Below are 24356 nucleotides of genomic sequence, written 5' to 3'. Positions count from 1 at the left end.
GACTCCGTCTCAACAAAAATAAAAAATAAAAGAACAAGATATCCTCATGTGGAAACAGCAAAGCCCATTTTACTAAACTATTCAATTATTCCAAACAAACGTTTTAAAAATAGAGTGTGAAATGCACAGTTTACATTTATTTTCATTTTAGGGCCTTCGGGTCCCAGGGACAGCTGCATCCATGGCAATTACTGAATACTTTATTTGCACATGCTTATATGGAAGTGGCATAAATCATAGGCTCAAAGAGCAGAGTAGAGATGGGGACTTGCAACTGTACCCCTGCATCCATACCTGTCTACTGAATACTGGGCAATGTAATTGAGAAAAGCAAAGCAATTTTCAGTTTCCTTGTCTGCAAAAGAGAAAATAATCTAGGCATGTCCCACCCTTGAAGAATATCAAACCCAAAAGGTATTTTTTTGTTGTTTTTGTGCTCACCACTACATTCCTGCCCTGGCCCATAGTAGGGCTGAATGAATGAATAAAAGAAAGGAAGAAAGAACACCAGATGCAGTTGTGTAATCCTATATATTTCTGTTACAGGGAAACAGAATTTAACAGATTTGGCCGGGCGCAGTGGCTCACGCCTGTAATCCCAGCACTTTGGGAGGCCGAGGAGGGCGGATCGCTTGAGGCCAGGAGTTTGAGACCAGCCTAGCCAACATGATGAAACCCTGTCTCTACTAAAATTACAAAAATTAGCCAGGCATGTTGATGTAGAGACGCCTGTAATCCCAGGTATTTGGGAGGCTGAGGCAGGAGAATTGCTTGAACCTGGGAGATGGAGGTTGCACTGAGCCAGATCGCACCACTGCACTTGCACCACTGCACTCCAGCCTGAGCGACAAAGCAAGACTCCATAAAAAAAAATAAATCAATAAAAAATTTAAGAAAATAAAAAAGAATTTAGCAGATTCTATTCAACTGACACACCTGAGAAACTCAGTGCTTTAAAAGAAAACCCAAGGACACCAAGTTTTGGTCAATGTAAAGATGTCACTGGGATGTGCTTGGTATCATAAAACCACTTGAAATGTGTGCTTGGAAAACTTCGATTTAAATGTTCCACTTTAAGAACACAGCCCTTTTACACATGGTTTCTATCAAAGTTTTCTGCTGATAAAGCTGATTGAATTTGCAGATTGCTATGGAATTACTAAGGGCAAACAATGCATATGCATAGTCAGGTCTCACCTAGCTGGCATTTCCAGCTGATGAGAGGATGTCTTTGTATCTCCTTAAAGAATCTTTATATCTTTCTCTCTCCCTTCTTTATATCTCCTTAAAGAATCTAGCCTCTTCTGTGGGAAAATAAAAATAAGAGCTGGGAAAGGGCACAGAGCTAAAATCTCTGCTCTTTCAATAGGGTTCACCCTTAGAGGAGGGTGACAGAGAGTCACAGCCTCCTACTTGAGCCAAAGCAGTTCGGCTTTGGTTTTCTCTATTGGGGTTAGATCTAAAGATTTGTATTTTTTGAAGATAGGTTTCTATCATTTTTTTTAAGTTTGAAAACAACCATTATAGGTAAAGGCTATGAATGAGAGCTATGGCAGGATTTAGACCCAGAAATGAAGATTCCATCTCCAGCAGCAGAGGGAAGCTGCTGAAAGCTTGTATCACTGAGCTTGCTTCAAGCCCGAGGGCCTTGGAAGGACTTCTGACTACCACCATAATTGATGAAATGGATAAAATTCAGGTTTAGCATTTCTAAAAGTTTGTCCTATGCTTTTTACTCTTTAAGGTTTAATACATTTAGGTATTTGAAGATATATATTTTAAAACCTGGGGAGAATTCTGTAGCAAGTAGACATAACAAAGGCAATTCTTGTCACCTGCTGAGCATGTACCCTAACTGAAATCTAAGTACCTACACTGACCATGTGGCTGCATGCAGGGGTGGGCAGGGTGAAGGTGAAGGCAAAAACGCAGCAACCTTTTGAGGGATGAAATGGCAAATCCTGACAGGTATGGTGCTGGCAAAGGTTACATTCCCTCTTGTGAGCGCACAGAGACCGGGGCACCAAAAAGGAGGGACCATTACTGTATCGTGCCTGGCTGAGCCTTCTCTTAGATTCCTTCCTTTCATTATTTTCAAAGGTCAATGTCCTTCTCTCAAAGAGAAAACTGAGGAACCCTGAGTCATCACAGAGTATAAACAAGCCACTGTGGCTAAATGAAGAGGACAGAGAACGCTTATCCAGTATAAGCATTCTTATACTGGCTTCCCACAGGTTGTTCTGAACTTGAGGGCAAATCAGAAGAAAATCTCCTGGACCCTATTAATGTCACTGAGCAGAAGCACTCTTTGGCCTTCTATCACCAGATTTTGCATTGCCAGTCCCGCACCTTGGCTCCTTCCACCCAGGGAGAAAGATTCCTAATAGCTGATCAGGTCAGCCTAACCTTCTCGTGGCTGGCAGCAGGAGTCTCCTCCGTCCCATCCCAGCATTTGCTCCATGCAGCTTTCCTGCTCCCTACTGTTCGTGCAACGACATGAGCAGATCTTTACTTTAAAGCAGACATTCGAATAGTTCTGTTGTGCCTGGCAAATTCCCTTTTCATATGCCCAAGTTGAAAGCAAATGAGATTTTCCCTTGAAAAGACATTGCCCCCGAGAGCTAATATTTAGGGTAAGCAGTGACATTGGTTGGGTCAGTTAAAATGAACCTTCTGAAACCTCCTGTACAAATAAAGCCCTTTGTACAATGCCGCCCCTAATACCACAACTTAGAAGGTTGGAGATCAGTGTAAGAATTTGTGGCAATTAGTAAAACTTACCTCACGCTGGATGTGTGGCAGATAGGATGTATTCGGCAAAGGCCGGATATGGTTGAAAACAACTTCCAAGGTGCCTAAGTTAGGGAAAAAAATGAGAATCAAGAGGCAAAGTTACCTTTTTAGAAGCAAAGTTCTGAATTCTAAAAAAATAAAGTCAACTTCCTATGAAATGGCTCATGGTAACACATTCTACTTTGTATTTACAACCCTTAGAGTTAAAGGAAAACTGCCAAGATGTTCTGCATACTTCTCCAAATGTCTGTTTATCATATAACATGAGCACTGGCAGTGGATCTGGCTCCCTCATTATCAAGCCGTATTAGCTCAAACACTCAGCATTGTTAGGGGAGTGAGCTCATGGCCTATTTCAGTTTTAAATTAACATTTGGCAATCACCCGGGTAATCAAAACAAATGACTCAGTCGTTTAGAATAGATTTATTAGTTGAGCCTTTTTTTTTCTCTCTCTCTCTTTTAACATCTTTAGAATATTTTGCCACAGGAGGGCTCTGATCCAGCCAGAATGTAGAGCACAAGTCACTAGAGGAATATTTAGAGGGGTTGCCATGGAGACGAGGTGCCCTGTGACCGCTGAAGTTATCTCCAATCAACAGCAGGATTAGGATGCAGACTAGCGGGCAGGCTCATCCCAGGACGAGGGTTCTGCAGCACTAGGAAACAGGTGTGCCCTGTGCCGTTCCCAACCCTGACACAAATATGGCCCGCTATGACATGCTGCCCTCCTCAAGCCCATGCGACCTCCCCACAGGCCCATTCGCATCACTGCCTTCCTCCCCCAATCCCTCGACCTTTATTCAGAAAGGACTGGCTGGGGCAAAGGAGAAAGGGAGTGTGATCACTGTATTATCCTAAAAGTGTGAAATCCTAGAATTCACACCAAATGCCGCTTTTAGATCAACTATGAAAATGTACATGAGTGAATGAAATCTGAGGAAAAGACAGTGCCTTGGGCGGGGGACCCAGTCTGTTTTTTCACTACTCTGTCCCAACACCCAGGTCAGTGCCTGGAACACAGGAAGCTCTCAAGAAGTATAGATGGAAACAGGGCAAAAATAAACCAAGGATTACAACCAGGTGTGTAACCACCCCTCCCACCCTATGCTCAAACCATTTCCAGGCTGATCGTCACACAGGCAGTGGATATAAATGGAAAAACTGTTAATGTGCTGGTAAATAAACAGCTGAGACTGTTGGTTCACTAGGCTAATGAGTTCATCTCTTTAGAGATCCTGACGACGATTGTCAGGATCGTTGTCAGGAAGAAAAGGCTGAAGACAATGCTTCCCAACTCAAAATGGACGAATCTGCTGACTATAGGGACAGGGTTCTTGTTTGCCAGGCCAAAAGCCTGGAGGAAGACAAATTTTGTGCCCATGGTGAAGCGCTAACATTTGAAAGCAAATGTTTTAAAGTGACTTAATTCAAAGGAACATCTTCCAGTCTTCCTCCCACCTGTACTTAAGTAGAGACAGTATCTTCATATTCTATCATATGAATCTGGATTGTTTCATGTTAGGTTTTCTTTGTCCGGTAAAATGTTAAGTATCTTGGTGTCAGGAAGAAATATTTCTTATTTCATTTCTATCTCCCAGTATTTAGCATGGTATGTTTACACAAAAGGCTTTACTCCATCTCATCTCCCACCACCACACTCCACTCATATAGAACTCACTGCTTCTAGAAGATTCCACACCCTTTCGTGCAGCTACAGGAGGAATGCAGCAGGGCACAGCTCTTCACAGCAGGGGCACCAGAGTCAGACTGCCTGAGCTCAAATACAGGCTCCGCCTCATATTAGCTGTCCAGCCTCTATGAGCATCATAATGGCCACCTACCTCATAGAGGTAAGGACGTACGTCCATGTAAAGCATTTAGCAGGGCCTCCCCCACACAAGGTACCCATTGAATGTTAAATACATACTTACTACTATTATTACAGCAGGCAAAAAGTCAAACTGTTATCAAACGTGGATAATGATTTCACATGCCACCACAAACACCTGACACCAAATATACCTCTCTTTTGATTCAATCCAACTGAAGCATCAAACCTGAATCTGTCACACACTAGTCTTATCATATTTCATCTAATTCACCCTTCTGGAATTGATGTTTCCTAGAGATGGGTACAATTCATACCTATTCTACTTGACGGAATCCGGTTCTCTTTTTCAAGAACCGGAATCACTTCCTTCCTAAGATTCCCACCTTGCCAATAGCTTCCCTGCCATCTCTCTGTCTGTTCCTCACCTCTGCACATTCCAGCTTGGAAGGGCTACAGGTGGGGAAGGGACAGGGAAAGTGTCTTCTAGTAACCAGACTGGGACTCTGGCTATTCTTTCCAGAAAACATTTTCATATTCTATCATATGAATCTGGACTGGTTCATGTTAGGTTTTGTTAGTCCTGTAAGATGTTAAATATCCTGGTGGCAGGGGCAAAGAAATGTCTTATTTTGGCTGGGTGTGGTGGCTGGCACCTGTAATCCCAGCACTTTGGGAGGCTGCGGTGGGTGGATCACGAGGTCATGAGATCAAGACCATCCTGGCCAACATGATGAAACCCCGTCTCTACCAAAAAAATACAAAAATTAGCCGGCGTGGTGGCGTGTGTCTGTAGTCCCAGGTACTCAGGAGGCTGAGGCAGGAGAATTGCTTGAACCTGGAAGGTGGAGGTTGCGGTGATCTGAGATCGCACCACTGCACTCCAGCCTGAGCGACAGAGCAAGACTCCATCTCAAAAAACAAAACAAAACAATCTCTCATTTCGTTTCTATCTCCCAGTACTTAGCATGGTATGTTTACACAAAAGGCTTTACTCCATCTATTCTCCCACCACCACACTCCACTCATATAGAACTCACTGTTTCTAGAAGATGCCACACCCTTTCGTGCAGCTACAGGAGGAATGCAGCATGGCACAGCTCTTCACAGCAGGGGCACCAGAGTCAGACTGCCTGAGCTCAAATACAGGCTCCGCCTCATATTAGCTGTCCAGCCTCTATGAGCATCATAATGGCCACCTACCTCATAGAGGTAAGGAGGTACGTCCATGCAAAGCATTTAGCAGGGCCTCCCCCACACAAGGTACGCATTGAATGTTAAATACATACTTACTACTATTATTATAGCAGGCAAAGAGTCAAACTGTTATCAAACGTGGATAATGATTTCACATGCCGCCACAAACACTTGACACCAAATATACCTTTCTTTCGATTCCATCCACCTTAAGCTTCAAACCTGAATCTGTCACACACTAGTCTTATCATATTTCATCTTACTCACCCTTCTGGAATTGATTTTTCCTGGAGATGAGTACAATTCATACTGATTCTACTTAATGGAATCCGGTTGTCTTTTTCAAGAACCGGAATCACTTCCTTCCTACGATTCCCACGTTGCCAGTGGCTTCCCTGCCATCTCTGTGTCTGCTCCTCACCTCTACATGTTCCGGCTTGGAGGGGGTGGTGGGGAAGGGGCAGGGAAAGTGTCTTCTAGTTACCAGACCAAACCCTGGCTATCCTTTCCAGAAAGTCCTTGCATTTCATGTTCTCTGACACCCTCCAGAGGGCAGAAGAAAGAAAGGCCCAAAGGCTGAGGAGGCAAAGCTCTCACATGGGATTCAACTCAGACTCATGCTGGAGCAGTCTTCGTTCCATAGTTCATGGTTTCACCACCCAGAATTAGTCCACAAAGGAGAAAAATTGACAGTCAGATCTGAACTGCCTTTGTATCTCCATTTCACTTTATCGTCTGTACTAGCATGTCCCACTTAACATGAGCTGGGGTCGTGAGGCTGAAGCACTCGTGGTGGGTATATTTGTGTGTACTTTTCAATCTGCAGCGTGTAACTGTGTCTCTGACCAGAACATCATATAAATTACGTTGACAACATTGTGCAAGTTAAAGAATAAAAACAAAACAGCACACAAAACACTGGGTAAGATGACAGCAAAGTAATCCAAAATAAAGCTCAAACACTTTAGAGTTAGTCATGCTTTCAAAGAGATCATGATAATCATATCCCACCCTGACAAAATTAATAAGTGAAAATAGACAAACCACATATATTATTCCAGAAAGAAGCCAAGAGTTACTTTTTAGTGACATTTAACACATACAATCACTCTCCAGGTTTAGCAAAAGTATTGTGGTCATGGACACTGATGACCCTTATCACTACTGACAACCAAGCTTCAATGATCCCCACATCACCAATCAATTGTGTGAATTACGTGGAAAAGAAAATCCAGTGACAACAGCTGTTTGAAAGAACTTAAAAGAAGAGTCAAATCAATCAAAAGAGATGATCCCCCACAGACTCATTGTCTCCTCTCAATTCTTTGAATGTGATTGTCATGGTAACGATTCCTTAATCACAGCCTTCAGAATATTCTCTCCCACCCAAGAAATCAAAGAACAGTGAATTCCAAACATCTTCTTAATTAGGTACACTTGTGATGAGACTGGGTGGCACAGACTTCTCATTTACCTCACTTTTATTCAAATACTTATGCTACTATAGAGGTCAGAAACATTGGCATGTGCACCATTAAAAACACATTTTAAATGTTTACCATAAAAGGCAATGATAAATACAACTGAGGTAGCCACTGGCTCATTTTCTTTAACAAAAGAACTGGTAAACTGGCTCTCATTCGGCAAAATAATTTATTGGAAATAAGCAGTACAGATTAAAGATCCCTCATTTTTAATAATTCCAACATAATTAAGATCTACAACATAACCAAATCTTTAACAGTATATTCATTTAATAAACAAGCAAAAACTGGAAGGATATTACCAGTTATAGAAATATAATAAAGTCCAGTTTTGTGTCCTTATATTTAGTACAGAGTATTACCTGGTGATATCCTCTATATACTCTGGAAGATCATTTATTCTACATGTTTCTATATTTATTTTATATGATACAATCATAATATTCCTCACAATTTGCAAAGAGAGGAATTATCCTTATCCAGTTTGGGAAAAGATGGGTTATATTTTTAAAAGTTATCTACCAGATATACTAAAAATTCCAAGTTATGATTAGTCCAGATTTTTCTGCAGATTTTTGCACTTCTTTCAAAAACTAAAGTGCACACATTTACCAAAGTTGGAGTAGTGAGTCATTTTTAACTTTGCATAGGAATATATGCAACTTTGCATAGGAATATATGCAACCCTGTAAAATACTGAGTCTGCTTTCATAGATTTTCAAATTAGTAAATAAAAGGTATCTTTCCTTCCAGATGTGGCATGACCTAGAAACTAACAAAAGGTCCCACCATGCCCTAAATAAATACCAAGGAGCTCTTTCTGTGAGCCATTTCTGGATGCAAATTTAAATAATTTTTGGTCATAAAGGAAGAATAAGTATATTGGGGAAAAACATAAAGGGACAAATATATTTATTTTTTAACTGGAATATTAAAACCTTAAGAATACTTATGAATAAAAAAGCCATCGAAAATAGAATAGAGGCAAGGAGCAGTGATGCACGCCTGTAATCCCAGCACTTTGGGAGGTCGAGACCAGCCTGGCCAACATGGTGAAGCCCCATCTCTACTGAAAATACAAAAATGAGCCAGACATGGTGGTGCGTGCCTGTAATTCCAGCTACTTGGGAGGCCGAGACACGAGAATCACTTGAATCCAGGAGGCAGAGGTTGCAGTGAGCCAAGATCGCACCACTGTACTCCAACCTGGGCAAAAGAGCAAGACTGTGTCTCAAAAAAAAAAAAAAAATAGAGTACACTACAGTTATCAAGCACAAAGAACAAATTGGAACAAAGGAAAAACACAAGTCAAATGGCAAAATCTAGCAAGAAAAATGGAGCAGCAAATATTTGCTGAAGTCAAAAGGTAAAAACCTTGAAATTCTTGTCCTTTGCCCTAATGTTCAATGGTATTTTTGTTTTGTTTTAAAAATATGAAGACTGATGTCCTCTCAATGACTATTACAGCAGCTCCCAAATAAAACAAATGATAAAATAAAAACTCACTTAATTGACTGATAGGCTTGAATTACTCATTGCCAAGTCTACAACTTTCCCACAACTCCAAGCATTCTTTCCTTAAAAGAAAAACAGCATTTTTTCCCTCTGACATGATGACCATGAGTAGCTTTTGAGGTGACTGTAATTCTGTATTTTTCTATAACTTGCTGTTGGTCACCTCTGCATTATAACTCCTAAATCAAAGCAACAAAAAACAAAGAATTGCACAGATCCATACATGACAATTTTGCCAGATGCATCTAGAGAGCACTGGCCCTCCCAGAAGTCTGAGAGGAACTCCTGAACCAAAGACATTCTAACATTGCTGTCACCCCAGCAACCATCGCCAAACCCTGCCCATTTTTCCTGCAAAAGAGCTTTCATACATTTTCTTCCTTATAATTTCATTTCTAAGGTCCTAATTTGGCCCATTATCACTTCACACCAGACTATTTCATCAGATTTCTTAACTATGGGTATGCCCTCTTCTTCACATAGCTAGCATCAGAATCATCTCTCAAATGTTCCACCTCGAATGTATCACTCCCATTGCCAAAAACATTTCTCCATTGTAATCTAAAGGCCAAGTTTCTTTGAGTGAAATTCAAGCCTCTGGCTTTGGCTGACTCCCTGCATCTGAGGTTCATTGCAGCTAGAGAATGACAGAAGTCTTGGTTGATGCCACTTTCCCCTAAACCAGTGATTCTCAAAATTGGCGGCACCTGGAGAGCCAAAGCAACTAGTGATGCCTGGGTGCCTGCTACGGTTTTCATGTATCCAAGATTCAGGTGTTGAATCTTAATGGACAATGTGATGGTATTGAGAGGTGGGGCCTCTAAGAGGTGGGGTGATTAAACTGGGAGAGCTCCTCCCTGGTGGATGGGATTAAAGCTTCAAGAGAGCCTTTGGCTCTCTTGCCCTTCTGCCTTCCGCCACATGAGGGCAGGGCGTTCCTCCCCTCTGGAGGCTGGAGCACTAAAGTGTCATCTTGGAAGCAGAGAGCAGCCCTTAACAATCGAACCTGTTTGCACCTTGATCTTGGGACTTCCCAGTCTCCAGAACCGTGAGAAATAGATTTCTGTTCTTTATAAGGTACCCAGTCTCAGATATTCTGTTACAGCAGCACAAACAAAGTCAGCGCCCCACCCCCAACAAAGTTCCCCCAGATGAATCTATTGTATGGCAGAGGCTGAGAACCACTGACCCAAATTCCTATAGCCTGTAATTGTCAGACTTTATTGTGCCTCAAAATCTCCTGAGGGAGGACCTTGTTAGGACACAGATGGCGGGGCCCCATCCCCAGCGTTTCTGATTCCCTAGGTCTGGAGTGGGGCCCATGAAAGTTGCATTTCTAACAAGCTCCCAGGTGATAGCTCACTGCAGCCTCCCGGGCCCATGTGATCCTCCCACCTCAGCCTCCTGAGAAACAGGGACTACAAACACACATCACCTCACCAGGCTAATGTTTTGTATTTTTTGTAGAGACAGAGTCTCACCATGTTGCCCAGGCTGGTCTGGAACTCCTGGGCTCAAGCTTCCGTTTTCCGGAATCTCTTCCACATTTATGAATCAATCTACAGAATATCTTAGAGATGATCTCGTTCATTTGCCTTTTTATAAACTGAGACCCAGAGTGGGGAGATGATTTGCCCAGAGTTTCCAATGCTTAGTGGCAGAACTCAGGCTAGGATTCAAAACTCCTGACTCTCTCCCCACATCCTATGCAGTTCAATACTCTTTCCACCACATCCTTCATGTGTCTTTAACAGCTTCTCCAATTAGAATGGGCGTTCTTTGCTTGAAGAGATCGCTAGTACTTTTTTTTTTTTTTTTTTTTTTTTGAGACAGGGTCTCTCTCTGTCGCCCAGGCTGGAGTGGAGTGGCACAATCTCATCTCACTGCCACCTCCATATCCCAGGTTCAAGTGATCCTCCTGCCTCAGCCTCCCGAGTAGCTGGGACCACAGGCAGATGCCACCACACCCAGCTAATGTTTGTATTTTTAGTAGAAACGGGGTTTCACCATATTGTCCATGCTGGTCTCAAACTCCTGACCTCAAGTGATCCGCCTGCCTTGGCCTCCCAAAGTGCTGGGATTACAGGCATGAGCCACCATGCCTGGCCTTGAAGAGATCACTGTTGTTTTAAGGCTCCCCACAGCATCTAGCAAACCTAGCCAAGTGCCTTCTCCTTAGAGTAAGCACTGGATAAATATTTTTTTATTTCATCTTACTAAGTACTCAGCCCCATACTTTTCCTAAATTGGCATTGGCGCTCCATGAACTGTTTCCTTACAATTCAGCAACTGGGCAGCTCTGCTCCCATCAATTAGCCCTGGAGCAAATCCTTCATATCAGCACGCATGTGGCCATTATCTGCTATGGGGATAATCATGAACACATAAGGAAAATTTAGGGGGGTTTTAAAAGTTGCAGGAATAACTAAGTTTGTAAGGTGACAAAATTCAACTTTCAAATTGTATGTCAGAAAACGTTTACAAAATACCCTAAGTCTCATTTAATACCCAACAAACCACTGCAGCAGTAACAATCAGGCAGTCCAAGAATTATAAAGTATGTTGCTCTGGTACTTTGAATACTTAAGCCAATTATTTTCATGCTGAGGCTCTCCTGGTTCCTTAACAGAAAATTCAAAAGTAACTGGATTAAGGATAAAGAGAAGACAGAATGAGGGGAAGACAAAGAGGAGCCAATAGGTGGCAAGAAGCAAGTGGGTGAGCAGCAAGGGGGCAAAAGGATGCTGTCACATGCCTGTCCCACAAGCCGCTGCCACTATACCTCCCCAATCCTTCCAGATACTCACAGTAGTTAGGGAGCATGACTACACTAGGCCTAATGACTAACCCAGCCTGTCTATATCTGGGAAACAAACATATTATGATTGGGTTAGATGGTGACTTTTGCCATTTTTCCAATCAACATGAATTGCAGCAAAGTCACGTCAGCTGCAGGATTTGGTGTCAATTGTGAAGCTGACTGAAAGAAATCCAGTGGCAGTAGCTCACTACTGGCATCAAGTGACCAGTTAGCCTGGCCACTGAACTGGAATCCTAGCTTCCATCATGAAATGGGACTTGAGGGAGAGGTTATTTTTATCCTCTTTCTCCCCTTCCTCATCAAAATCTGCTTTTAACAGGTGGTACCACATATATAGTCAATTCAGGCAACCAATGAAATTAAGAAAAATAAAATTCTGTCTAACAATAGATGTAACAATGAGGACATCTAACAGATCTGTACACAAAGAATTATTTCCAATATACAAAATAAAGTTTAATAAGCTAAACAAGCCATGAGTTTGAGACCAGCCTGGACAATATAGCGAGACCCTGCCTCTACAAAACTAAAACATTAGATGGGTGTGGTGATGCACACCTGCAGTCCCAGCTACTCAGGAGGCTGAGGCAGAGGGATTGCTTGCGCCCAGGAGGTCAAGACTGCAGTGAGCCACGATCGTCACTGTTTTCCAGCCTGTGTGACAGAGCAAGACACAGTTTCAAAAAAACAAACAAACAAACAAACAAACTAAACAGGTGAACTCTATAATCAACTCTTCCCTTTATTGGTATTTTTCAGATAATCATATGAACTATGAGGTTTTTCACCCCAGGTCTTATCACAGACCTGACAGACAACCACTTCAAGATACACAGTGCTTGAGTGATGGCTCCCATTTGCCTTCTAATCCTTGATGGCTTCTCAGTTTTTTTCTTTCCCTTTGCAGCTGCAATGTCCCTCTTAGACCTGATCCTCCCCTCACCCCCACTACCACGTACCACAGAATGTTCTGTTCTCATAGCCAACTCAGGAAAGCAATGGGTACTTGTAATTGCCCATCATAGTTACCCAGGTCCAATATAAAGAAACTATTTACATTAATGCCTATAAAAACCGAATCTTTTCACACACGTTTACTGTAGAGCTGGCCATACTGAGTAAGTGCATGGAAGTTCTGGCATTGGGCCTATGCTTCTACAAGCCATGCAATAATAGCCTTTGGCCCAAAGCAATCAAACTCTGACCTGGATATTGGCTCAGAGTTGGCATAAGTTCACCAACTGTCACTGTTGCTAATGATACCACAAATGCAAGGGTCAAAAGAGGGCCCACTGGGTTGTAGGGCAGGGAATTTGCCAAATCTGGGACTCCACTGCAAAGATGGCATGATGTTTCAAGGGTGGCAAGCGAAGTCCCAACCCACTGCTCCCACTGACCTATCTACTGACTATTGTGCAACTAGACATAGCATTGGAGGTACTGGGCAGCTCTCCTGGAACCTCATACTTCCCCTTTTCAGGGGCTCGTGCCACAAGTTACATCACTCAAGGAGAAACACATCTCTTATTTCACTCATTCTGAAAAACAAACACTGGAATTTATTTATTTATTTATGTATTTATTTAAGACAGGGTCTCACTCTGTCTCCCAGGTTGGAGTACAGTGGCGTGATCTCGGTTCACCGCAACCTCTGCCTCCCGCGTTTAAGTGATTCTCCCACCTCAATCACCCGAATAGCTGGGAATACAGGCACATGCCACCACACCCGGCTAATTTTTGTATTTTCAGTAGAGACGGGGTTTCATCATGTTGGCCAGGCTGGTCTCAAACTCCTGGCCTTAAGTGATCCACCCACCTCAGCCTCCCAGATTGCTGGGATTACAGGCATGAGCCACTGTACCTGGCCACAAACAGTAGACTTTAATCCACACGGTAATAATAAAAAGCTCCTGATCTAGTCTTTGTATTTCTGAAACCCATACATTTGAAGAGTTTTTTTTTTTAATTAGTAGACTTTTTTTTGTAGCAGTTTTAGGTTTACAGAAAAACTAAGCAGGAAGTACTGAGTTTCTGTATACCTCCTTAGCATCCATCTCCCAGTTTCCCCTATTATTAACATCTTGTATTGATGTGGTACATTTGTCCCAATTGATGGGCCAACGTTAATACATTATAATGAACTAAAGTCTAGGGTTTACATTAGGGTTCATTCATTGCGTTGTGCATTTTATGGGTTTTGACAAATGTTGAATGGGTTCTTTAATATCTTTATGGCCCATTCTGAAAAACAATAAATCACCTTATCTCAGGACAATTTTAATTGCTTTACAATTATCAAAGGAAGTTTCCTAGGAATATTATAATGTAAACTATTCACTTATTTTTAATGATTCGTGGCTTCAAAGACGGTCATAACACAGCCCAGCAAGTATATTCAACTTTGATTATCCAAAAACCATCCTTTCACAACTCTCCAATTTCCAGTACAGCTCGAAACTGGAAAGGAGTGTGAAAAAAGTGTTGGATCACAGGAGAAACAGCCTCCAAGATGCTATCCGACACATTGGAATTAGTCTGCTGCCCTCTCGGTCTGGAGATGTTTATAAAAATGGCTTTCTCATGAGAAAGCAGAGCAGTGCAAGAGAAGTGGCATCAGGATACGGGAAAGACATGGAGGAGGAAAATCAGGGAAGGAAGATAGGGCAGAAACAGTAGAAATCGAGAGTGGCAAGAGGAGACGACGCATGCCGAAGTAATAGCAACAGAACAGAGAGCCAGCGAGATATTTTTTGACACTTGGATTTTTCTAGAAGGTGACAAACGAAGGGACAAACTCCATCTCAATGCAGAAGCCTTTAAATTGCCCAATAATTATTAGTTCAATTAAATATATCAATGAGACTAATAACAGCATATGAAAAGCTTGCTTTGCACCTAAGTGTGTAAAGACAGTACACCTTTCATGCACAGAAAATTCCCTCTGAAGCCTTCAAATCTTTTGTAATCCTCAAGGGATAGGGTTATTAATACATAGTAATTTTATACAGAAACATATATACACACACTAGCTGGAGGGATGGGTGGATGGATGAATGATTAGACAGATAGATACATATAAAACCTTTATTCTCAGTCTTCATTTTTACTTTACAAATAAGTACGAAGCAAAATTCAAATTTTACTTTTCTGGTTCTTGAGGGATTTAACACCTCACTGTAACTACTTGAGAAGAACATACACTGCTTTTCTGTCTATCAGAATTGTTTTTCTCTTGGCTGTAATTTCTCTTCAATTCAAGTACATAATGAAACTATTTACTAAGTAGCAGTAAGTAAGTATTACTTGCAGAGGATGAGGGAAAGATTCTAGGAAATCAATACCTAGAATTTCTCTGTAGTATTATTTTAAACATAGAGAAGACAATTGCATTTTGGACATAAATATAGTCTTTTTATAGAGGAAGATCCACAAACTTTCAAATCTGAGTTTTGAAAGTGGCTCTCACACAAAAGCATAATGGGATATCTGGGGGAAAGGGGCTGGGGGAAGAATGTTACTGGAAAAGGGGCAAGGATAAACTTGTGGAGGTGATAAAAACATTCCACATCCTGATTGGGGCAGTGGTTTCATGGGTATATACATCTGTCTAAACTCATCAAATTGGAGGCTTTAATTGGATGCCGGTTTTTGTACCTAAATCATGCTCGGTGAAGTTGATATTTTAAAAGTGGCTCTAACAAAGGCCATCTGCTATAAGATGCAAGTATAAACTTTCACTTCCTCATATTAGTTTGGCTGCTTGGTTTCTTTCCTTAGTGTGATTAGCTGTGCTTAGTGCATTGGAAAATTCCTTCCTTACAAGACGCAGACCTTCTGTGGCCTAGAAGGGATTGGGTCTAGGGTTTGAAAACTTGTGTTGACCCTGGCATCTGAAGGTGTGGAGTCTTTGACAAGCAACTTAACGTGCCTCTTTAGCCTCTAGAAGCTATGTGGCTGAGGACTTTATCTTTTCATTGTTGTAGGTGACGATCATTTACAGGGTAGTTGCTAGAATGTGTTGAAAAACAAATTTTGTTAAGTCAAATGTCTAAATCCACTGCTCTGGCTTAGTGATATAAATATTTTTGGACCGATAATTTGCAGGTCTGCCTATGTGTGTGTGTGTGTGTGTGTATTCCTTAGTCTCTGAGAAACCTGGGGGGAAACCTGTTACTTCAGTCCACCTGGCCACCCGAAAGTGCAGGTGATTGATTATGTCTGTAGGCAGACTTGCACTCAGCTTCCCAAACCAGAATGATGCATAAAACTAGACCTGGCAGAATTCACTGAAAAACCAATCCTTAATGTCTCATAAATAATACATTTCAAATCTGACAAGAATCAAACAGCTTTATCCACACTCTAAAACTAAAAGTGAGTGACAAGACTTATAAATTAATCAAGAATAGAAATTTAGTTTTGTGCCATCCTTGTCAAAACAATCTTGCCAATAAAGCCTTTGCATTCCCAGCTATCATTTCCTTAGTACTGAAAAGGAAATTTAAAACCTTGTGACTGTTACAAATTCTTGTTATTAGAAAGTCTACAGAACAGCTCACGCCTGCAATCCCAGCAATTTGGGAGGCCGAGGAGGGCGGATCACCTGATGTCAGGAGTTCGAGATCAGCCTGACCAACACAGTGAAACCCCGTCACTACCAAAAATACAAAAATTAGCTGGGCATGGTGGTGGGTGCCTGTAGTCCCAGCTACTTGGGAGGCTGAGGCAGGAGAATCGCTTGAACCCGGAGGCAGAGGTTGTAGTGAGCCATGATTGTACCATTGCACTCCAGCCTGGGCAACAAGAGCGAAACTCCGTCTCAAAAAAAAAAAAAAAAAAAAAAGGCTATAGAACATTTCATGTCTTGCAACAGGAATAACATCCAGACAGTTTTTATGTGGGTAAAAAGAAACAGTAAAATGCTTACAAGAGATATTTATTATTTTGATTGTTATTTTCTTTTTCTAGGTTTCAATGCATTTCAAAAACAGTCCACAGGTATTTCCTATCTGTGCCTTTTTTATCTATAGTAGTTCAAAAATGAGGCACAAATAAATCTCAGTAGTTTAAATACAGAGGAATCCATTTTCAGAAGAGAAATAGTGTACTATAGGAAGCTGTGGAGAGCCGGTCACTTACTGACAATGTACATATCCATTAGCAGGCAATAATAAGGAACAGGAAGAAAAGCTACTATGTCTTGCAATAGGAATAACATCCAGAGAGATTTTATGTGGGCAAATAGAATATCAATTCTACAAGCAGTAAAATGCCGACAGGAGATACTTATTATTTTGATTGCTTTTTTTTTCTAGGTTTCACTGCATTTCAAACAGTCCACAGGTATTTCCTATCTGTGAGTTTTTATCTATAGTAGTTCAAAAATGAGGCACAAGTAAATCTGTGGTTTAAATACAGAGGAAAATCCATTTTCAGAAGAGAAATACAGTGTACTACAGGAAGCTAGGAGAGTTGGTCACTTACTGACAATATACGTATCCATTAGCAGGCAATAATAAGGAACAGGAGCAAAAACTACTTAAAAATACACCCCTAGGCAAGAGTACAATTCTCTCACTTGTTCAAATAGTAAGCCCTCGGCAATAGGTATCCATACTCATTATTTCATGTAGCTGTAGCATTTGCTGGGACCCTAGCTGTAAAGAAGGAATGATTTTGTGTTCACAAGTTTACATGTATACATAGCCTATGTAATCTCTGTACATATTTTGTTTAATCCTATTCTGTCAATGACATTTCTGTATAGAGTGACAACAACTCTTCTCACTCCACATCTGCCCTGGAGATCAGCTTCCCTGCCCGGTGTAAGCTGAAAAACAGCCCTGGCCCAGCCCAGGGTGGGGTCATTGTTAACACTGGCAAACGGGGACAAGGGCAAGATGCAGTGGCAGATGAATGTGATAGAAGGATATGGATCCACGGAGAGCCTGGAAAAAGGAAAGTGAGTGCAGTCAGGTAGACTGAAAAAAGAGTCACCCTGAGAGTGAAACAGATACAAAGAGAGAGTGACCCTCACAGCTACAGAAAGAAATGAAATGGGGCAGGAGAAAAGGGGGAAGAAAGCTAAATAAGTGATTTTTTTAAGAATGCCAGATTAAGGCCGGGCGTGGTGGCTCACGCCTGTAATCCCAGCACTTTGGGAGGCCGAGGTGAGTGGATCACCTGAGGTCAGGAGTTTGAGACCAGCCTGGCCAACATGGTGAAACCCCGTCTCTACTAAAAATACAAACATTAGCAAGATGTGGTGTCACGTGCCTGTAATCCCAGCTAGTAGGGAGGCTGAGGCAAGAGAATCGGTTGATGCTAGGAGGCGGAGGTTGCAGTGAGCTGAGAGAGCGCCACTGCACTCCAGCCTGGGCGACACAGGGAGACTCCATCTCAAAAAAAAAAAAAAAAAAATAAGATGCCAGATTAAAACAACAATTTCACGTATGTGTGTACAGTTTAATGATACCACACTGCACACATTTACTACAATTTAACTTTCGACCTTAGTTTGGAAGCAGATGCAATCTTTAAAATCTCTATCCCACAATTTCAACAGATATCTCCCTTTATAAAGGAAAAAAATACTTTCGTGGAGCAAAAGCCCTAATTGCGATCTTCCAGGCTACCATGTCTAAAGACTCTTTCAATATCATCTTTCATTTTTGTACCTATAGGCATACTTCATATGCCTTGGCACTTGCCTCATAGGCTAGAGAAAATTAAACTGAGAGCTAGACCCAAGAGGTTCCCCATCACTAAATGTTCAATTACAATAAAGCAAATAACATGAAAAATTCCTGTACTGCCCACAGCTGTTCGGAATATATTCTGAAATTAGCAAGTATTATACTTGGCCTTTTAGTATCCTTTATAGTATACTCCCACCAGAATAGCTTGTTCTTTTGAGTGTCAGGCCATGAAAAAGTTTTTGACTGTGAAGAATCTTTAGGAAATAAAAAATTTACCTACCTATGAAGACAATCTAAAAATTCAAGCTGGAACTCTGACGTTAGCACATTAGGTGCTTGACCCCTTTGAGCCTCAGTTTCCTCATCTGTAAAATAATGGGGGGTGGGTACTAACAGCCTCTTTTAGCATTGAAACTTGATCATTCAAGCTGGAAGAGGAGAAATTTGAAGGAGCTACCCTTAAGCTTCTTTAGATAGCTGCCAGGAAGAGGCTATAGCATAGTTCTCCAACTACCTGTCAGCTTTCCCTTTTCATGGGTTATGACCATGACTTCCATCTAGAGATGTAGCAGTCGTTCAGAAAATCTAGTCATTTAAAAAAAAATAACACACTATATCAGTTGGAGGTTTTGCAATGGGCTTGAATCCACCATTTTTAGAAAGTACTCCATTTTTAAAGGACATACAAAATATTGTCATTAATTTTGGGGTGGTGGATTATGACTGATTTTGGTTTTCTTCTTGAAGCTTTTCTATATTTTCTGCATTTTCCTACAATAAAATGTACCATTCTTATTGAAAAATTTGATTTTCAAAAGGATCATTCATTCTTGCAAGTTCTATCAGATCTCTCAAGTCTACTCTAGAATGAATCAATGGGTGATGGGACAAATCAGATGGTACCACCATGCATGTCTATACACGGTGGTTGATTACTCAAGTGGCTGATTGCTGTAGTAGAATCAGGACATTATTATTATAATCAGAATCTATGGCTCACAGTTCTATGTGGATATCAAAACAGGCATTTTATCTAAATAACATTTTTTTCCAGCATCCTGGCCCTTGAGAATCGTGGTTAAAATTCCTTTCCAATTGAAGCAAATGAAATTAAGCATGTGGTCCTTTTCCTGTCCCCCCCCCCAACTCCCACAAAAAAATGCTTTTCAGACAAAATGATTGTGATTGGGCTGTTTTTTAAATGTTTCCTCTTTTTGTGCTCCGAAACAAAACACGTTAAAACTTAAAGTAAATATTTAGTTGTCAAAACAAAACAACCCCATATGAAAAACACAAGAATGAATTTGATGCCGCGTATTATAAAAACAATTTCCATAGCAAGCACAAATGTTTAAATTGTGTAAAAAGAAGACAAAAACCAAATGTTGTCACTCCTAAGTTCTACAGGACAGCCCTAAGAAAGGTGGAAGGTGAGCTACCGAAAGGTTAAGCACAGACTTCCATAACTTCCAGGTTCATGGTTATCAAAGCACAGCTTGGAAAATTCAGGTGAGATAGAAAATGAAGTTTGACAAAATGACAATCACTGTTTCAATTTGAGTAGATCTCTAGAACAAATTCCAGGTAGAATTCGATTCTTATCAGCTGAGGAAGGTATAGCAATTCATCTCTCCATTCTCTACCTGAATATAATCCAACGTCTACTACGTGTTACCTCTCAAATTACTTTTTTTTTCTTTTTTTGAGATGGAGTCTAGCTCTGTCGCCCAGGCTGGAATACAGTGGCGCTATCTCGGCTCACTGCAACCTCCGACTCCTGGATTCAAGCAATTCTTCCTGCCTCAGCCTCCCGAGTAGCTGGGATTACAGGCACCCACTACCACGCCTGGCTAATTTTTGTGTTTTAGCCATGACGGGGTTTCACCATGTTGGCCAGGCTGGTCTTGAACTCCTGACCTCAGGTGATCTGCCCGGCTTGGCCTCCCAAAGTGCTGGGATTACAGGCGTAAGCCACTGCGCTCTGCCTGAAGTTACTTTTTACCCAGGGCCAGTTACCTTCCTTTCTCCAAGAGGCTCAACTTACTTCCAACCTTTAGAGTAAGCAGCAAAGAGTGGCTTGGTTGTGGGACATCATCTCAAATCCCAACCCTGCTGCTTATTAGTTGTGCAATCTTAGACAAGTTACTTAACAAATATCTCCCACTCTCATCTGTAAAATGTGCATCATAACTGCAGAGTTGCTGTGAGAATCAAATTAGACAATGAGTATATATTTAATTTGCGTGCTTCCTGAAATTTTAGTAGGTGTTCAATTAATGTTGGTTCCCTTTTCCCCTACTCCTTGTCACTTACTCCAAGTATGATCACATTTAGCATTCATGGTTTTAATTACTCTCAGGCAAGCCCAATGGTATATAGGACATAGAGTAATTTTCATTTTGTTACGTAAGATTTTGAATGATGCATGCCGCAAGGGAGATAATGCATAGTTGTGCTTAAAACCATGAACTTAAAAGGAGTAATAATCTTAATCTTGATTTCTACTTCTAACCTTGACCAGCTGTGAGGCTCCAGGCAAGATCTTTTACCTCTCTGAGTGTGGTTCCTCATTTATAAAATGAAGAGAATATATAATGTATACAAGTCCTCTGGCACAGAGTAAGTGCCATAAATGGTAGCTGTTATTTTCTTTAATTCTTCAGGTTGGTATGCAGGAACTAGTCACTTTTATTTATTTATTTTATGTTTTTGAGACAGGGTCTCACTCTGTCGCCCAGGCTGGAGTGCAGTGGTGCAATCTCAGCTCACAGCAACCTCCGCCTCCTGGGTCCAAGCGATTCTCGTGCCTCAGCCTCCCAAGTAGCTGGGACTACAGGCGCACACCACCACACCCGGCTAATTCTTTGTATTTTTAGTAGAGACAGGATTTTGCCATGTTGGCCAGACTGGTCTCGAACTCCTGGGCTCAAGTGATCCGCTTGCCTCAGCCTCCCAAAGTACTGGGATTACAGGCGTGAACCACAGCACCTGGCTGAAACTAGTCATTTTTGAGACAGATAAAGTGAGCTCCGCCAACTACTCAGTCACCTCAAGACGCTGTTATTGTTCTCTACTCTCCTGGAATTATGTTCTGCTACATTATGTAGAGGAAATTACATCAACCTCAGCATTATCGACATTTCAGGCTGGATAATTTTGTTTGCCGCCAGGCACTGCCCTATGTGCTGTTGGATATTTAAGCAGCATCCCTGTCTCTACCAACTGGATGCCAGTGGAGTGCATCTAGCAAAAATTGTTGAGTGACCCCGGGGGGCAAAAGTGCCCTGGCTGAAAACCACCAGTGTGGCACTATCCACAAAGAGGGGATTTCTCCAGGCACTCAGGAAGCAACCCTGTAGAAGGTCAAAGGTTTATTCGAGCTACTATTTAGGACTATCCACTCTTCTGGGCTCCATCATCCATTACTATCCATAATTCAAAGTTGACCCCAGAAAAATATTTTGGGGAGGCCCAATTTGCCATCAGAGATGCATTAAGTCGCAGGAAGGGATGCTGGCCATCCACTTCTCCCTACTCTATACAGTAATACAAAGCTGAATGTAAACATCAAGAAATCTTTGTCTGTCCAAAAAACTCCAGACAATTCTTGATTACTCACAACAGATTCACTATTTTTCATTTTCATAACTTCACCAGAAAGGTGGAAGCCATTTCTTATCAACCAAATAACTCCACACCTAGCATGGAGCCTCCAACAGAGGAGGTAACTCGGCAAATGTTTGTTGAATAAACGAAAAGTCATATATTCTGCTTAATTAAGTACACCACTGACCAAAAAAGAACCTTTCTCTGCTCTTGTCCCACAGGAGCTAAAAGAAAAGATCTTTTAAGAAAAAACAACTACAGTCTACTCCCTTTTACCCCAAATCCAAACAACTAGATAGTTCAATTAACAAAAAAAAAGTTCAGTAGGCAAAAGCTGGGGAAAGCAGCCAAAAAGATAAGGCCTCAAGTTCGAGCAAGCAGGAACATTTGGTTCAACTCCTATAAGGTTATAAAAGCCAATGTTGCTGGCACCAGACGGGGGAAAAAGGAGAGGCATGGGGAAGAAGGTAACTAGGAGGTGGAGAGTGGGAAAACAGGGTTCAGTCACAGGAGATTACCTTCCATGCCTTCAACAAACTTTTTTAATGCTCAAACTTTAGAGGTGAGGGTTAATTTCTTACATGAAAACGTGATTTACAAATTTTCAAATGCGTATCAGCAAAATCTTTAAGAACATCTAGCAAGAGAATTTGATCCGACTTCTGTTAATTCCTGAAATGTCTTTCATGTCCTAGAGGGCAACAGATTCTCAAAAAGCCAGGTAAAAGATACGCCATTTACACCTTTTGTCCAGAGAGAAACTTAAAGCCCACTTCCTATCAACATGCTTCTCTCTGTAAAAGATTTTTTACCACTTTCTGCATTCTACTCCTCAGAGAAAAAAACATTAGGCTTAAATTTTATTATAAAAATATGCTATTTTTTCAATTGCTATTTGGGGGCACAGAATGAATACCATACTAACATTATAATACAATAGTGTAAATAAATGCATTTTTGTCGGTCTTTGTGACGAAAAATCTATTTCCCCTTAAACATTTCCAGTTTAACACTTCCAGGAAAAAAAATAATTATTTTGTTTTAGCGGTCGATTCATTTAATATATATTAAATTACCTCCAATGCACTGGTATTATACAGGAGGAATTTTATCAATTTAAATCTTACACAATTTTTCTTAGTTTCACTCAAAAATCTAGACTTGGCTGAAAAAAATATTTTCCTTTTCTGAAAATTAAATATGGGAATGGTAGCCTAGAATTTCAAAAACCATATATGGTTACAGAATCTATATGATAGTCTTAGACTATGTACTTATCGTGAGGTGGTTTGCACAAATCATGGCCTATCTGACCAATTTCCTGTTGCATAAAGATTATATTTGCCCTTAAAAATGTTAAATAAGCATTTTTAAAGACTGAAGGTAAAGACTTGATTGGAACCTTATGTAACCAAAAATGGGAAAACACTATAGTCTCACCACATAAAAGGCAAATGCCTGCTTAATACGTATTCTTCTTAAGCAAACATGAACACGAGTTTGTAAAGGCAAAGCTACCATCCCAGAAGCTCTTGCTTCTTCAGTGTAAGGATCGGGAGGGCCCGGTTCTTGGAGATGAGCTGGGGCAGGAAAGGCTTTACAAAATTCCAGGGGGGCCCATAATTTAAACTTGTGCTGTTCTGCAAATGTTCACATTTCCAAGGAACACCGTAACGTTTACATTAAAACTGTCTTAAGATGACGGAAAAAATTATTCCTGCTGTTCTATAAGCTTGCCATAGACTTGATAACCCAGAGAAGAATTACAAGCAATTACAAGATGATGGCTCCAATTAGGAAAACTGGATCTATTCCAAACCCAAATCAAAGGGGGCTCGGATAATCCCGAAGGGATAATTTAAATGAATACAAGGGGACTTCCAGCAAATACATACGCTTATTCTACTACTTCTACTCTTCTGAAAACCAAGCGAAATGCTACAAGGATGTATCTCCTGCCCTTCAGGAAATTCAAAATCCAAACCTGGCATCCCATTAATAAGCCTTGTCCTTTTCTTTTCCTAAGGGATCTCCCTAGTATGGGTTTTTATTGTAAAGGGCAATCAAAACAAACCTGAGAAACTCGCACATTCCCAAATGCAGAAAATAATACAGCGCTCAACACGAACGACACAACAGTCGCTTAGCCTTGATGATTTTTTAACCTTTACCTAGTCCTGGACGCTAAGAGCAGAGAGGAAAGGAAGAGAAACTTCGAAAGCAGAAACCACTCTCCCAGAGCCTAGAACAGACGGCACCTTGTAAGGATTTCACGTTTTTCGAGGCGGGAGAGGTTACGCCCTGCAGTTTTGAAAACCCACCTTCTAAGGCTCAACCCCCGTGATAGAACCTTCCTCGTGCTTCTCTAGATTCCACGCTGGAGCTGAAATACCCCCTCCCCACCCCCATTCG

At 41.2% G+C, this 24356-nt stretch overlaps 1 protein-coding gene across 9 annotated transcripts in view; it reads right to left on the bottom strand.

Moving 5' to 3' along the window:
* Positions 1-24356, bottom strand: part of FHL1 (four and a half LIM domains 1) — a 64646-nt gene that overhangs the window by 38591 nt on the left and 1699 nt on the right. For all 9 annotated transcript variants that reach the window (XM_003812334.6, XM_055106636.3, XM_055106637.3 and 6 more), the window contains exon 2: positions 2782-2855. The gene's annotated coding sequence lies outside the window, so the exon portion shown is untranslated. The remainder of the gene's footprint in view (positions 1-2781; positions 2856-24356) is intronic.

Source organism: Pan paniscus, chromosome X (assembly GCF_029289425.2).
Source record: "Pan paniscus chromosome X, NHGRI_mPanPan1-v2.0_pri, whole genome shotgun sequence".
In the NCBI taxonomy this organism is placed as follows: Eukaryota; Metazoa; Chordata; class Mammalia; order Primates; family Hominidae; genus Pan; species Pan paniscus.
Note: the sequence above shows the minus strand (reverse complement) of the source record. Positions and strands in the feature narration are given on the sequence as shown.